The 16,216-nt window shown below is 36.4% G+C and overlaps 1 protein-coding gene across 1 annotated transcript in view; it reads right to left on the reverse strand.

The window, feature by feature from the left end:
* DPP10 (dipeptidyl peptidase like 10) overlaps positions 1-16,216 on the reverse strand; it is a 1,411,130-nt gene that overhangs the window by 1,392,809 nt on the left and 2,105 nt on the right. The window lies entirely within an intron of this gene.

Genomic DNA, 16,216 nt, shown 5'->3' on the forward strand with positions numbered 1-16,216 from the left:
TTCCATTAAGTGGAGACCAGAAAAAAATTTGTGTCATAAATAACTTAAATGTACACCTTGTGTTATCCTGTTTAAATTGTGAATTTACTCAGTAATTTTTTTCAACTATGCAGTTATAATAGGCATGTCTAAATCATATACTCAGAATTATCACCGTTCAGACAAAGGAGCTTTTTCTCCAGGGAGGAAGTAATTTTAATTAAACCCTAGCTATTTCAGCTAATCTGAAATTATATACAAAATATCTATAGATTTTAAAAAGTCAGTACTATACCAAAACACAAGAAAGGATTGAAACGTTACTAGTACTGATCATTTTATATGTCAGTTTCCAAAAATACTTTTTTAGAAAAGCAGACATTTGAACACAAACATATGCTCTTAGAACAGATAGATGATTGATAGATAGATAGATAGATAGATAGATAGATAGATAGATAGATAATTAATAGATAGATAGATGTCATCCCAAATGCATTTGGTTGCTATGGAATGATTTTCAGAAAGTAAAGTATTCTATTTGTTTTCATATCCAGCCCCCTTATCATCTCAGCATATTGCTAGTTATAATGTGTAGAGGAAAATAGAAGACATTTTTCGTGGTCTAACATACCTTAGTAGATGGTTTGTAAGAAGATTTCAGGTAATGAAAAGGGCTTTAATGTCACTGTATCCTCTGCACATCATGTCCACCCAGGAATACCCTGTCACCACATGGACCATAGCAGCCAAGCAAGTTCCCCAGGAATGGATGGCAGGGGTAAATCACCATGATAACAGGACATAACCCTCTTTACTACTACTCAAGAAAAATAAAAAACATAGCTACATTAAAATAACAGAATAAGTTCTTGCAGTAAGTCACATACAAAATTGAAAAAAAGTATTGAAACAAAGATTCTATCGTAAAACTGTAGTATTCAAATGGCAATACCTTATAATAAACTCGATGATTATCTGTTGTTATTTAATTTAAATTGTTTTTATCCTTTTTGAATAAAGCATAGCTCACCATGAGACTTCTTGTAATACAGAACAGATAATTCCCTTTGAGATCCCAAACTGACCCCATCAGTTTTGCATGTATTAAGGAATAAGGAAAATCCAGGGAAGATGAAAGGAAAAAAAATACATGATTTTCCCAAGTCTCACAAAATTTTTTGACAGTAGTCTCTGTAAGTAGACTTTGTATAGCTCTTTCTAAACTGTGACATATTTCTTACCCCTAAGATTGTCATGTAGCATGTGATAATAGCATGGACCACTGACTGATATAATCAGTGATGGGGATACTACCAATTTAGAACCTTAGAATAAAATCTGTCCTGGCATAATAGCCAGATCACTGTTTACATCTTCTAGTAGTACGTTACATGCTGCATGTCAGTGTCCTGCTGGACAAGAGAAGAAGGTCACAGCAACTGTAAGAACATGCATGATATAGGGAATGGCAACCATGACGAACCCAACATCTTCAACTCTCATTCTGCAAACTATTCTTCAGCTCGTTTTGTGTTACACATTCCTTAACATTTTTAGAAATTTACTTAATTGATAAAGATTGTAGCAATTTGCCTATATTATTCTCCTCTTTCTAAGACCCATATTAAGAATATAATAAAATATTTGTCAGAAGACATTTAGGTAAATATTCTAATTTATCCAGATTGTATAAAACTATTTTAGATCTAAAGTATCAAATACTGGGTATAACCTTCAGTAACACATTAGGATTTCTTTTTTAAAGTTTTCTTTAATACATAAGGCAAAATTCTTTCAGAAATCCTTAGTTCTGTATAAGTAACAATCAAATAAGATGGCATAAATTCCATTAGAAGCCTACAAATCCACTTAAAACTGGGTTTATAATAGGGACAAAATAAATCACATTTTTAAATATCTAATTTATAAATTCTACTGGCTTACTACAGTGAGAATTTGATTCTTATCAGAGTGATTTAGTCTTCATATCTCATTTCATATTATTTTGCCTTACTGTAGTTATAGTTTTGTTGATGTATTCATTTTAACACCTGTTTCCCAATAACTCAGAGATGATTGTGAAATTGGCCAAGATAACCTTCAATATTGTATTGACTTTTATTAATGATCTCTTCAATAGTGCATTTGCTTTTATCAATGACCCCTCAAAAAAAAGTAGTAATAATAATGAAGCTGGTGATTATTTATTTTAAAAAATACTTTGCATGTATCATGTCATTTGATTGCCATACTGTAATATAGAGAACACTTCTATCCTATCTAACAGATGAGAAAAGAAGGTTCAGATGATTTTGAAAACTTGCCTCAGATAATATTGCTAAAAGCAACGAGCTGGAATATGAATTGAGGCAGTTTGATTCCAAAGCACACATTGTTAGCAAGGATATAATATTGCCTCCTGAAATAGATGGTATGCCTTTGGCTGACAAAATATGCATATGTCAAAATTTTCAAGTTCATCTTCTTTTAAGAAAATAACTAGAGCAGTCAACCTCTTTATTTAAAAAAATCAATCTCAAAATATAGAATTTTAGATTTCATTTCATGACAGGCAAATAGGAGAGAGATGAGTGGTCAAGTTGTGATTCTTCCACCCTGAGATGATTTCCTATTTTATGAAAAAGGGTAGAGTGAGAAGTTCCTAGATTAACATAGAATTTGAAGATTGCCAAGCAAGATGCTATCAGGATGAGAATTCAGATTCTCAAGAACGGGGTACTATTTGTGAAGGCTTTGCCAGGGAAGAAACTCTGGCAAAATAGCACAGGATAGCCTGGAAGAGTGAAATATGGAGGCAAGAAGATGACTGTTCTGGAAAGAGATCAGGAATGGATGATGAAATGGCCTTTTTGAGTCTCAGTTCCTGTATTTTTCTACCTTGTTGATTTTCAAATTTACCCTGCAGCCTCAGCCTGCCTTACCCTTGAAAAGAGACTTCCAACAGCACATAAGGAATATTGTTGTGCTGCTTTCTGGGTTAACGCTGGTCTGTCTTCTGTTCCAAGCAGGCATAGAGGAATAATTCAGAGAACATTATTTGTTACTATTTTAAAAGGAACACTAACCATACTCGGCATGGGATAGTGATAGCTGTGCTACTTTGGCCAAGACAGGAGTAGGGATAGGAGCAGAAATGCAGGAGCGTCCTTCCTGCTTTGCCTCTCCCTCGATACCTAAGTGTTGGGGCCTTGCAAAGCATAAAATAAAAACCACTTGTTATAGAGAAAAGAGACAGGGTATAGAATGTTATTCAAGGGATATAAGTATCAGTTCTTCCATGTGATTTGGGGGCAGACTACTAACTCTCCGCCCAAATTCCTCCATCTGTAAATCCTGATTGACAAACGCTGCGTCCTCTGAGTGTTCTTTGGGTGGCTCAACCATCCTCAGTTTCAGAAAGGCCCAAAAATAGACTGCTGCAGTGGCTCCCAATTCACAGAAGCCATGAGACCAGGATGACCCAGACCTACTCCTAGTCTCAGACTTTCCTCACCTGCAGCAACAGCTACCATTTAAGCCAGTGGTTCATTCTGCTCCCAAGAGGACACTAGCAATGTCTGGAGGCCCTTTCATTGTCACAACTGGGGAAGGGGCTACTGACTGGTAGATGCCAGGGATGCTGCCAAACATCCTTCAATGCCCAGGACAGCCTCACAACAAAGAGTGGTCTGGCCCAACATGTCAATAGCGCTGAGGTTGAGAAATTCTAAGTTAGAGCAAGTGAAACAAAATGGACACAGTTATTTGTATTGACCAACATAGTCTGTGTAAGATACAACAGACACAGGGTCTGTTCTCTCCTGAACATTAAGATTGAACCCAATTTTTATTTATATACCCAAGTCTACCCTCCTTTATCTTACTCTTGGTCTATGCCACAAACTCATCTCAAACTCTTTCTCGAACCTTCTCCCTAGATGGAGCTAGATCAGGCATAGATAGCATCACTCTTATTAACTGTTTTCTAAATTTGTCCATGGCTTTCTTATTGTGGCATTGGCAGCAGAACTTGGACTCTATAACCACAGTATCCAGGAATAGACCACACGCACTGTAATATGATATTTGTTGCTATCTTTGCCCCACTTTATGCTGGCTTCATATCTGCCCTTGGCTTATTGTACTCTAGTGATCTCTAGAACATACGCTACCTCTTATGCCCTGTTTTAATGACTGGGAAAAATTTAGCCCAGTACTTTAAATGCCTGAAATATTTTGTACGTGTAATCACAACCACTCTCTTAAGCAGTTGCCTTTCCAAAATGTGTTGCAATTTATAAAACTGTACAGTGTATGTATACTTCATTATACACTGCTATTTTTATTTCACAACATACATTTCCTTCTTCATTTTATCATATCCTGTCGACAATAAGTATGTGCGTCTTATAGGACTGTGGTTGACATTCAATACAAAAAAAATCTAAAATGTTTTGCAAATACTTGAATCCTATGTGTATTCCTGACATGGTTGCTATTGTTAATATTCTTACCCTGACCCTGGCTAGACCAAGATAGTTACAGATGCCTCTGCCTGGGCCTCTAATGTTAAGAAGTTACTAATCCAAATGGACTTAAAATCACCGGCCATCCAGATTTGTGCAAACTTGTCCTTACTCCTCAATGTTCCATCTCTCCCAGACCCTAAGCTACCCTTTGAAATTAGTTTATGGTGTTATATCCTGCTTAGTATTCCCATTAGATGCACTTTCTGGATTCTCTACTGTTTCTCCTGCCTCACTGAGGTCTAAGTTCCCAGTTCTGATGTTTCCAGGTTGGCCTCATCTTACAGTCTCCATTAGTAATATATGATAAGGACTTGAGTGGGGTGATGACTGTGAAAACGTGAGACTTTGAAAAGACCCATCTGTCAGGATATAATGATTGTGTGGATAGTCAAGTGCCGGTATATTTTAGAAGTAAGTACCCTTAAGTTAGATATTTTCACAAGCAGTATTGCCATGTGGTATGATGCAATGGGTTTGAACTAAGGAATCAAAGCAGGGCTGGGTAGTGGGCCCAGTTCTACCTCTTTTGTATTCAAAAAATTAAGCCCTTAAAATTTTTTGGTAAAATGAGAATAATGTCTATCTGGAAATATTAGAAGAAATACTGAATACAGAGGGCTAGATGAAGATCAGCTGTTTAGCTGTTGAATTTTACTACTTTACTAAGCAGGAAAATGGTAAAAAGTAAATGAATTTGTGGGTATGAGACTTTCTGGCACAGAGTAGGTGCTTAGAAGATATTTTCTTCTTATTACAGAAAAAAGTAACTTCTCCAAACTTGAAATCACTTTAAACCTTTTCAGCCAAACTCCAATGAAATAACTTAGCAATAAGCCAACTACAGCTGTATTTACCTTTTTTTTTTTTTTTTTTTTTTTGAGGCAGAGTTTGAACTGTCACCCAGGCTGGTATGCAGTGGCGTGATATCTGCTCACTGCCACCTCCGCATCACAGGTTCAGGCGATTCTCCTGCCTCAGCCTCCCATGTAGCTGGGACTACAGGCATGCAACACCACGCCTGGCTAATTTTTGTATTTTCAGCAGAGACAGGGTTTCACTATGTTGCCTAGGCTGATCTGGAATTCCTGACCTCAGGTGACCCATCCACGTCGGCTTCCCAAAGTGCTGGGATTACAGGCGTGAGCCACTGGACCCAGCCTGTATTTACATTTTTAAAACCCACCTCTTATATCTTCTATCTTATTGTCTTAAATACATATGCCACCACCCCCAACACACACACACACACACACACACACACACACACACACACACAAAATAGAAATAAAATCCCTTGAAAAAAACAAGAATGTATTTAGCTACCTTTCTTATGGTGATATCGTCTTCTGGAATAAAAGCCATGTGATTATATATCAAATAAAATGAAACATTAATACTATGAAAGAATATTCCGGAGCAGTAACATAGCATTCCCCACATTGGATGGCCTTCACTCACTCATTTATTTAGCAAGTTCTTTTTGAGACTTCATTCCGTGTCAAGAATAATGCTAGACACTGAAGTCACAATGACAAATGAGAGGCTGCCTTGGCTTCTAGGAGCTTGCAGTCTAGCTGTGGATTCAGTATATAGTGGAAGGTAGACAGGGTAGGAAAGAGAGTGAAGGGATAGGATAAACAAAGATAAATAGACATAAATGTAATGTTGTTTGCAGGGGGAGGGAAGGACAAAGCAAGTCATCTTCCTGAGGCTGGAAAAAAAAAAAAAAAGATTGAGAAATCTTGCAAGATGAGGCAAATTCCCTGTGAATTCAACCCGAATGAGGAGTGGTAACTACCAGGCAGATTAAAAGGAACAGGAAGCATTCTCATGAGAGAAAACAGGAAACTTCAACTGAGAGGCTTCAAATAGCAGGGAACCCTGGGTAACAAAACTGGTTCCTTAGCTGGTGGAAACCTGAGAGAGTTAGGAGACTCTCACATAGGAGGCAGAAAGCATGAACAGTCAGCTTCGGTTTTGTAGTAAGCTTATCTGAAGTCAAGCATGATCTCCACCTCTTACAGTCTGGGTGACCTTGGGCAAATTAATATTTTCATCTATAAAATAAGAACAATAATTACTACTAAGTCACTGTAGGAACTAAAGATAGCTCATAAAAGTACCTAGAAAAGTGTCATGGTTTGGGCACTTAACAATGGTAGCGATGAGATAATAATGATGATTACCCCAATGATGGTGGTGGTGGTAACCTCCCTTATCTGAGTACTTTCACATATGGCACCATTTGGAGCATTCTTTTCTCTCCCGATTCTTCACCAAGCTGCTATTGCTTGCCCATTAAGTTTCAGTTCAAAGATCCAAACTCATCTGTCAGTTGGAGTGAAGAGCCCCTTCTCTGCTGTCTCAGAACACAGTCTTCTTGCCTCTGTCATGACACTTTTCATATGCTATGGTCATCAATGACTTACTTTTCCTTGCTTTTCTCCTTCATCCCAAGCAAGGAGAGAAGAGAAAAGGCGTCGGACTGTAAGGTTTTTAAAGACAGGCTCTGTGTCCTATCCCTTTTGGTTTCCTCATTTGTGTAACACAGTATCTATTGTATATCCAATTAACATTTGTTGAATTAACATATGGATAGACAAGATAACAGAATACACAATTTAAAAGGCTCGTTTATAAAATGAAACCATTTAGTACAAGGATTTCGATAGTGAATATAGCAAACGAAAGTCAAAGATCAAAGTATTTCTTCGGAGGGGGAATGGGTTTTGCTCTGGTATGTCTTTAGGTGGGTGCGTGCTCATCCCAGTCATCACAGTGTCAACTGTTGCACATGTAACCACAATCCTCATGCAACTCCTGTAACATTTGGGTGTTACAATGAAGGTTTAAGAACAATGCTCCTGACTGTATACGAACTTCAAATCCCTAGAGGTACCAGAGAAGAGGTAATAGTGACAGGCCCTGAGAACCTTAATTATTTGATGAAGAATACCACCATTATTTTGTTTCATGCTCCCCAAATAGAAGAAAGTCCAATGACATGTTAGCAAAGAAAAAAGAAATAAAGGAAAGAAAACACAATGAAAATTGATTGGATACTGAGTCATTTAATATGAAAGGAGATGAGACTTCTTTCTACCTGCCCTTTTGCTGAACCGTGATCAAAGAAGCTCTGCTATAAGGGGAGCAATCAGGAACAATGTTATATTTTAAATTAATACACATTTTTTGAAAGTGTGCTTGGACCATGGCATTGCCTCTTTTTCACAGTGTGATGCACATCATGTGTTTATCAGATTCTAAAATCTATTTTGCTGATCCCTGTGGTAGGTATTTTTTGTTTTCTACCTTCAAACTGTCCAATCTCCCTGATTGTTTTCAACAGAATCCAATATTTACTTGTGCTACCTACTTTTCTATTTTCTCCACTCAACCCTGTGGATCATCAAGCAATTAGATAAGAAATTGGTGCAGGATTTAGTTTTAACCAACAAGAGTTGTGGGGTACTCTTTCTTAAAAAGAACATCGAAGAAAGAAACCACTCTTTGTCTACTAGACATTGTCAGTTGTCATGTCTGCCGACCAGTTATGGAATTGAAGAAACCATGTAATCACCATGACAGAAGTTAGTTTGAGAAAAACAAAGCAGAAAGATGCAAAGCGGCTGGGTTCTAGGCCATGATATTTGGGCATCAATTTAACTGTCCCTGGAGGTGTTCTACTAAGGGACTTTTTCCGTTTGGGAAATTATAATTTCTTAATCTTTTAGCCAATTTATTTAACTTTTTCTGTTATTTTCTGATGCTTTCAATGAAAAGCATCTCAATTAATAAAATCTATATGTTCTTTAATTTACCCCAGATCTCAAAAGACCATGATCATGAGTGTGGTTCCTGTTTAAAGGAGTGAATGGACAATGCTCACGTTTGCCTATTTTTCCTTTCTAATTCTCAGCTTTCTTGTCTGCAAAATGAGAGTCTAGACTAGGATATCTCTAAGAAATATTTAAAGTTGTATGATTATAGAAACATAGCACATCAAATGCACTTTAATTTTTCCTGTATCCTCTTGAAAATGGTGCCAGCCATCAAGAGAGATCACCCCGACCCCTTGGAACTGATCTTTCAAAAAACACAAGGTATCTTTATTAAAGACAACATATAGCATATGTAATCGGGAGAATAAGGAAGAAAATAATCATCATATCTCTACACCTGAAATTTCCAGGTATTCTTCAAGATTATATACAATGCTATTAACAGAAGCCATTCATGTATTACTAGGCATTGTTGAAATAATGAATCGGCAACCAATATGCAAGAGAATGATTGTCAGTATATTATTTTCAAATATTAAAGAGGAAAATGTCGGTACAGCTAAATGATTGGCATTAGTCAAAAAAGACACTTTTAGATTATAAGGCTACCACTTAATTAGTATTTAAATACCATCTATTAAGCTATTAATAGCCTTCAAGAAAGTGGGTGGTACCTTTCTAAATGAAGCTAATGAACAAATCTTTTGTTCTTGTTAAGATTTACCTTCTGTAAAGCCTGTCTGGCTAATAATAACATCTTATATTTGGATTATCCTGAAAGACGGACCAGGGACGTGTTACCATCTTTACATTTTACTTGAAGACACAAACCTCAGGAATGTTTCCCAGGGTCATAGAACTGGGTCCTGAATTTACATCCCAAGATCTTGTCCGTGCACTATTTGCATTTAAGTTTTGCTGTCAGAGTACAGCCAAATCCTGAAAAATAACACAAAGTCCAGCTCCCTGTATGCATTTTCAGCCTTGCTTCTCACCCCTCCCAATCATTTACCCTCTGTAATCTAGTTGGTCTCAACTATTAAGGGCTTTCATGACAGTTGCATTGCCTTTTTTCTTCATCTTTGCACATTTTCTCTGTTTCTGAACTATTTCCTTTTCCTTTCTTTATCAATCTAACTCCTATGTAGAGTTCTGACTTGGATTTTGTGAACGCCCCCCTTCCCACCAATGACAAACCTAAGTATTTATCCCACTTAATACTCATCACTTTACATTGTAATCGTATCAATTTATATCATAGCCATGCTCTTCAAAAACAAAAGCTATCGCCCTACTCACATTTGAATTCTCTTTCATGAAATATTGAATAACTGAAACAATGAGAGAACAAGTCCAGTGCTCTATTCCTCACACCATGCTGTGCTCACTGATCATCCGACAACAGTTCGTGAGTTTGTTCTTTCATTCTATTTTATTTCCTTCAGAGGATATACCTAAAGGAAAAATTTTGCCATAGCTATCCATCCTTGATCAAAAATGCCTGCCTTGCATCATCTCTCTGTCCTAATTCTTTCACTGAATCAAAAAAATAAATAAATAAATAAATAAAGGGCCAATCTTTAAATACAATAAGTAATTTTATGCTATTTACTTTCCATTAAAATGAAGTGGAACTCATTTTTCTTAGGGCAGAATTCTGGAAACCAGAGTTGGGAGAAGTGGTGCTTTTCAGTCCGTCAGCAATGATTCATCTTGGAAATTAAGGTTTCTGGTTATAAAAAGCCTCACTAGAGTGCCAGAACAAACAGTCCCCTGAAAAGCCCTACCTACTGAAATCAGCAGTAACCTGTGTCTGCTATACTAACCCAAGCTCCAAAACAGAACGACAGGGTTTGTCTCTGTTTGGTCACAAGACTTTCTTAATGTAGAAAAATGCTCATAATGAAAATCTATTTTTTTTACTTACAGAAGCCACTTATCCTCGAGAGAAACAGCACATTGTTTTCACAATCCCTGAGGAACCTTGTTATTTCCTTCAAATGTTGTTTGCATATTTCAAAGTAACAGGTTTAGTTCTGTTTAACTCAACAAAGACCAGTATATTTTTGAACTCAAAAGTCAAACTACATTTCTTGGGAAGACAAATGAATGTATAGCTTTCTTTGACTGTTCTTTTATTTAAAGAATGTTAATTGAGCACCTGCCATGTGCCAGATACTAGGACAGGTACTGAGATTAACAAAAGTAAAAAAAAAAAAATCAGAGCCCCTTAATAGCTAGTAGAGAGACTCACATGGAAACAAATAATTATAACTCAAAAGATTAATTGTTATTCAAGAGGTGCAGAAGACTATATGAGAACACAGGTGATTAGGTAAGAACATAACAGTCTGACTAGGAGACTGTGAGAAAATGCTCACCGAGAAAATTCTGCATAAGATTTAAAGTAAGAATAGGAGTTTGCTAAAATAACCATTTTTGGGGTCTGGGGGATGGGGAAGGTATGTGAGGCAAAGGAAATATCAAGTCTAGAAGCACAGAGATAATATGAAGACTATATTTATTCCACGATAAAATTCCTCCTCAGTGCAACCATATGTACCATCATTGCAGCTACCCAGGTATTTTCCATTTTGGTAGCACAGCACTGGGATGAGTAACTGCATTTTCTTACTGAATTAATCAGTTCTTTCAATGACATTTGAATCTAATCTTCTTCTTCCCCTACCTCCCTGATAAAGGTTCATGATGAAATCTTGCAGATGTTACTACAACATTAGAAGATACTTTTCATCCCCCTGGTGACTTCAAAATGAATTTTTATCATCATTATAGTTAATAATAATTGCAAATAAAATTCTCAGCTTTTATCTCATAAAAATTGATTCTCACTATTCAACTCTTTATGAAAATGTCGTATCCTTAAAAATTGCTGCTAGAACAAATCATAATACAAAGCACTTACATAGCATTTTTGTTTGGGCAGATAATTTAAGTTTATTGCCCTTCTGTTAGTGGGGAAAAATACTTAACAGGGTTAATTGCCTTCCCCAAGGCCACATGATTCATGTGGTAAAGGGAGAGTGAGAACTCAACTTAAGGATGCCCCTCTAAAGAAAAAGCCATCTGATCCACCTTATATCCGTTTGCAGGTAGTAGTGTAGGCCATATGCATTTTACTTTTCTTCCCAGTGGTAACTATAAAAAACAAAGAAGAACATCAGAGTGCTATGAAGAATTTCCAAGAAATAAGCCCGTTCAGAGGTAATTTCCTTATTTCACAGTTTATCCCCCAGCTTGAATCTGGTTCTGCTAATGTAATATTATGCTGTGTCTGTCTGTGGAAGGCCAGATTTGTTCACAATTATTTATGTTGTTCCAGTTGTATACTACTTCCAGTTATGCCCTACCAACCTGGCACATATCTAAGGGCCAAAGAACATTCATAAAGACAAGGAGAAAGGCTAATGTGATGGTATTCCTCCCCACCATTGTTTGACGATTTTCAGATACAGCTGGCAAGAAGGGAGATATTTGTCCAGCACAATTTCTGGACAAAAAAATTAGTATGATTCTAAATCCCTCTAGTTACCAAAATGTGTTGATTACCAGATGGTCCCAAACCAAAATCAGAGAACAAAACCATCAAAAGCCAAAATATCAGTATACTTCTCTGATAAATTTTCTACGAATTTAGAACAAAAAGCAAGGCCTTTAACCTGCTTACCTGTTGAGTAAGGTCTTACAATATTATTTAGGTCCTCTTAGAGCATCATCTCTACTAAATGACCTTAACAGTCATTAATAACCAACAAATATATATTTAATGCCTACTGGGTGAAAGGCATAGTATAAAGTAATCCCTGTGAGGAATAAAAGAGATAAACCTAATGATGAAATTTTGGCTCTCATAGAAGTCATTTACGTAATAACCCTGAGTATCATTCTGAAGTTGTTTAGACCTCTTCTGTGATACCCAAACACAGACAGTTCTTACAAGCTGACAATAGCACGGGTGTGTCTTATTTTGTAATCCTTTAGCTCGGTGGTTCCAAAACATCAATATGCATCAGAATCACCTGAAGGGCTTGTTAAACCAAATATTGCTGGGCCCTACCCCAAGAGTTTCTGATTTAGTAGGTGAAGTCAGACGGAGAATTTGCATTTTTAATGGGTTCACAGGAGATGCTGATGCTGCTGGTCTAGGGAGAGCACTTTGATAACCACTATCTTAGCTTACTACCTCCATGCTTCTTTGTAGAACCATAATGTCTTTTCAGTGAGAGTTAGTAATTTGTCATCACAAATTTACCATCAAGAATGTCTTCACTAACTGACCAAAACATGAATTTCTAAAAAATTATTAACACATTACTTTTTCAAGGATAAAATAAATACTAAATATTTCACAAAACTGTTTAAATTTACCTCGAAATTTATATTATACGAGAATACTTCCTAAAAGTAAAAGTTGACATTCAAACACTATGTCAAATAAAAAAGAAACATTTGATTTCATGAAGATATAAGCTATAAAATGTAAAGCTGGCCAATTATTATAGTTACTCTTTATTAAAAAGAAAAAAACTGTAATGCTTCATTTTTAAAACAGCTGAATTTATAGCAATTTGAAATAAATTGTCCTATAATTATTTATGATTTAAATACTTGACCATAAATGGAAATTGTAAATGGTGATAAATTTGTCATTAGCAGATGGTCCTATTCATGTTCATCACAGGCTGTGATTTTGCCTTAAGCCTATAAGGAGGCTGTGTCAGAATAATTAAAAATATGTAGACCATTGCTAAGAGAAAAAAATTTTCTCTCACACACATACAGTATCCTCATTTCTAATTTTTGTAAGTTTTTTCTTTTCATTTCATCATCTATCACCACTTAGAATGACTCATCCTAATGCTGAAGGAAAATCTGTACCTTGCTTAAATGGAAGTATAGAACTCACTGGTGAATTCAGTTGTTGTAGAGTTACCAGAGATAACTCTCTTTGGTGTGTATGAATCTATGTTGAGTCGATAATTTTATAAAGTTTCTTTTTATGTTTTCTTATGAGTAAAGTTCTTAGGATTAGGCCTAGGAAGACTCTCTAAGATAAGGTACAATATAGAAGTATGTAAGAATGTTTGCACTTAGAATTTCATATGCTGTAATAGTGAAACTGAAGAATCTTCCATTTTGCATATTGCAATGACACACAGAGGTGGATTCCTTGTTATTAAACCCTCCTTGCATTTCTAAATTTTTGTGGATGTAATTTATATGTTTAATTATGAAATACCCTTTAAGAATAACTTGCAATTCAAGTTCAAGTACTATGTGAAACACAGGTTTGTCAGCGTCCAGCATTTAGGTTAGGGGTATAGAATTAACAACAAGTGGGCCGGGCACAGTGGCTCACGCCTGTAATCCCAGCACTTTGGGAGGCTGAGGGGAGTGGATCATGCGGTCAAGAGATCAAGATCATCCTGGCCAACATGGTGAAACCCCATCTCTACTAAAAATATAAAAATTAGCTGGGCATGGTAGCAGGCACCTGTAGTCCCAGCTACTAGGGAGGCTGTGAGGCAGGATAATCACTTGAACCTAGGAGGCGGAGGATGCAGTGAGCAGCCTGGCAACAGAGTGAGACTCTGTCTCAAAAAAAAAATAAAAATAAAAAAATAACAACCAGTGAGATTGCAATGCTATATTTCCAAGCCATCTCATCATGCCAATTCATGGCAATGTCACACTCCAAAATACCAATTTGCTAAAGAAATTATTTCCTAACCACCATGTTCCAAGCCTACAAACTTAACAATATATACTTGTAATAAGATTTTCATCCTCTTTTACCCCCTTATCTTCTGTTTCCTATGCCTCATTTGGCTGAAACTATGGATTAGAAGTAGCAAGGGGTAAGAAGTCTTTATTAGCACAATGACTCATCAATATTACAATATAAAAGGCAGAAAAAATCACCATGAAAAAGTTTGCCAGCTCAATATGTACTCTGAAGACAATGAAAATCTTAAAGATTCATTTAAGTATAGTTTGTAAAAACTTGCAGTAGGGCTATGTAGGAAGTAACTAGAACTTTTAGACCTTGAGACGCTTTTCTAAATGGAAGTGAAAACCTGGGTGTGAAGGCGGTATTAAAATGAATCAGGCAGGTCTCATAAAAAGGAAAGAGAGAGAGGAAGACTGGTCACTAAACGGGAAGCATAAAGAAATATTGTGTACTGTATTTCAGAGTTACCATATAAAATATAATTCTTGATCCAGGAATTACCACCCCAGATAAGTTACTCACAATTTACAACTTCAAAAAAGATGAAGGATTTCCTCTACTCACTTTAGACACACACGGATGCTAGACTGATATTCAAATGTGAAAGAAATAAGAAAAAAATCTGCACATTTTAGAGGCAAAATTCTAACTTTGCAATTTGACTAGCAAAGAAGTAAACCAAGACCAGAGATTTAGCTGAAAGGTTTAATTTACTTTCAGTGCAGCCAAGAGAAGCCATAACGGTGAAGGAAAAAATCAAGTTTGCTACCCATGGTGGGGGACATTCTTCAGAAATCACGTTTATAATAACCCAAAGATCTGTTCTCTATTTAGCATTCCCAGATAGTTCCTAAAATTTTCCATTATAGATCTCAGAGTAAAAGATTTTTTTTTAAAGAGTATTGCTACCTTCACAGGAAGATTTGTAATCATATCAGGAAAAGCTTTACTCCTTTACAAGCTCTGAAATAGATGAAAGTTTTCAGAGTGAATTGCATTCAACATTTCACCCAAAATGATCTGAGAACACACTTGGCACCCTTATTTGACTCCCTTTTCTCTCCCTTACTGGTTTTGATGATAGGAACATACCTGCCCAAGTATGCCAGGAAAAGTGTGTCAGTAACTGGCTGAGCTAAAGAATGGCCAGAATGACCAAAGCAAGTGTCAAGCAACCTGAATACTGTTGATCATCTTGTTCCATTATAACATCTCCCAATTCCCTCTTTTCCAACTCTGACACATCATGGCCACAAACAGCCTTCATGGGCAACAGTTGCTGAATTTGACCCACTATAGACTTCACCACTTCTTGAACTTCAGGTGGAGAAGAAAACACACATACACACACACAGAGAGCTGTTTTTTCTCCTCCTGCACACTTTTGGTCTTCACAGCTATTTTAGCAACGCATTTCATTTTTGTTCATGCCCATTGCATTCTTTTTAGCAGTAGTTTACTGTTGAGAGAAGAAATATTCAGCATTTACTATACTGATGGGGGAAAAGTTCCCTAGAGGTTATTACACTGAGCTTTGGGGGAAGTCTCCAGAGGTTTTCGAATTTCTAAAATGGATCAATCTGCAAGTTATTTATTTCCAGATCCTCAAAGTGGCTTATCATTATCTGCAGGTCAACCAGATTCCATGAGGGAGGGTTACTTAAAATTATCCGATAGTAACTTTAAGAGTGAGGAAAAAAATTCACTTTAAACAACCATGCTTGAAACTAAAATTCTAAAAGTTCAAAGAGTATTTTGAGCTCCAATGTCCCATAGCTTCCCAGAAACCTCTCATCTTAGAGTTTTTCTTTAGATTGTTATTGCATTTTGTTCATAGGCTAATGCATTACCTAAATATAGATAGCCATTTTTAGTATAAATTCCAAAAGCCATAAATGTTTCATAATTGAGCACATAATTTGAACTAAGAGAGCTTTTGCACTCATCCCTTTTTACTGTTGCAAATTGGAAAATACTCAAGTAATTACTCCCTTAATAGCTCAGTGCTTGCAACTATATATACTTTGTGAACATCACAAGCATTTTTTTTTTGCTCCCCAGAGCAATATTGGGAGTGGGGTGCACAAAAGAATTTAACTTTTACAATTAACCAAATTACCCAGAGCTTTGATTCAAGATTCCTTCATTAAGCCATTAATATAATACATTGT

The sequence above is a fragment of the Macaca fascicularis genome, chromosome 12 (assembly GCF_037993035.2).
Source record: "Macaca fascicularis isolate 582-1 chromosome 12, T2T-MFA8v1.1".
Lineage (NCBI taxonomy): Eukaryota > Metazoa > Chordata > Mammalia > Primates > Cercopithecidae > Macaca > Macaca fascicularis.